This window comes from Bubalus kerabau, chromosome 10, assembly GCF_029407905.1.
Source record: "Bubalus kerabau isolate K-KA32 ecotype Philippines breed swamp buffalo chromosome 10, PCC_UOA_SB_1v2, whole genome shotgun sequence".
Taxonomy (NCBI): domain Eukaryota; kingdom Metazoa; phylum Chordata; class Mammalia; order Artiodactyla; family Bovidae; genus Bubalus; species Bubalus kerabau.
The window spans coordinates 4,149,033-4,150,294 of NC_073633.1; positions in this window are offsets into that span (position 1 = coordinate 4,149,033).

A 1,262-nucleotide genomic window follows, 5' to 3' on the forward strand; every position below is an offset into this window, starting at 1 on the left:
GGCTTCCCCTCGAGACGAGGCCTGACTCCCCGGGGGAGCCTGGAATGCAACCCCGAGTTCCCTGCCTTCCCTGGAGAGGAATATTAGGTCCCGGACACACGCCTAGGTGAGGTCTCTTCGGCCCTGCAGTCACTCGAGCGCAACCCCCAGCTTTCCCCCGCAACCCAAGGGGAAGATTGGGCTTCCCAGGGCCAACCCAAGGGGAAGGCTGAGATCCCCGTCGTAACTCGAGAATGCCGCCGCAACTCGAGAAAAACTACGTGCTTACCACTTCTTGGCAAGATGAGGCCCTTGCCCGCGATGGCGTCTCAAGGGAAGTCCCCTGTTCCGCCCTGAAGGGCGAAACGGTCCCTGACAGCCTTCCTGCGACCCCCAAAAGTCCCCCGACACGCCGGTGTCCCCTGAGGGGAACACCGAGGGTCCCGGCACCGCTTCCTCTGAGCCCCTTCTCCCCTCCTGATCGCGACAGGAGAGGCGATTCCCCTGCGTGGTCTGGAAGGGGCTCCCGGCCTTCCCGGCGCACCTCAGGATGAGGCCGGTCTCACGAGGAAATTCGAGACGAGCCACGTGGGTGGGGCCACATGCCGAACGCCCCCGATTCCCCGGTCCGCCCTTGAGAAGGACCCGAGGCCCGGACCCCTCTTCGAAGGCAACCCTGTGGGTGAAGGCACAACACGAAGGGGCACTGCCACCCCCGTGCATCGTCCGCAAAGACCCGCGGGTTCCACACACAGCTCGACGAGGGGCCTGAGACCCCCTGAGCAACTCGAGAGGCCAGCGGGGTTCCCTTCCTCAGACAAGACGAGGCCTGACTGTCCTGTCCGGACTCTGCAGGGACCCTGCGGTTGGAGTCCGAAACGGAGAGGAAGCCTGAGGTTCCTGCCTCCCCTCGAGGTGAAGCACTCTTCCGTTGCGCCAGACCCAGCGGAGTCCCGAGGGGCCCCGCCACCTCCACAGGATCCCTCGCCTCTCAGAGGCACCCTGGCAAGTTCCCTAAGGTCCCCGGCAGAAGGCGAGGGACACGAGGGTTTCCCGTCGCCCCCCGAGAAAGACCTCGAGAGTCCTTCTTCAACGCGTCTCGAGGCCCTAGTCACCTCCCATGACTCGAGAGCCAGGACGCGCTCCCCCTCGCCAAGCGCATGGAGACCTGACTTCCCTGGCGCCGCACGAGAGGCTCCCTGAGATCCTCGTCGTGCCTCGAGAGAAAACCCCCACGGGCCCCGCAGCTCGAGGAAACCACTGAGACGCCCCCGTCCTCGCGA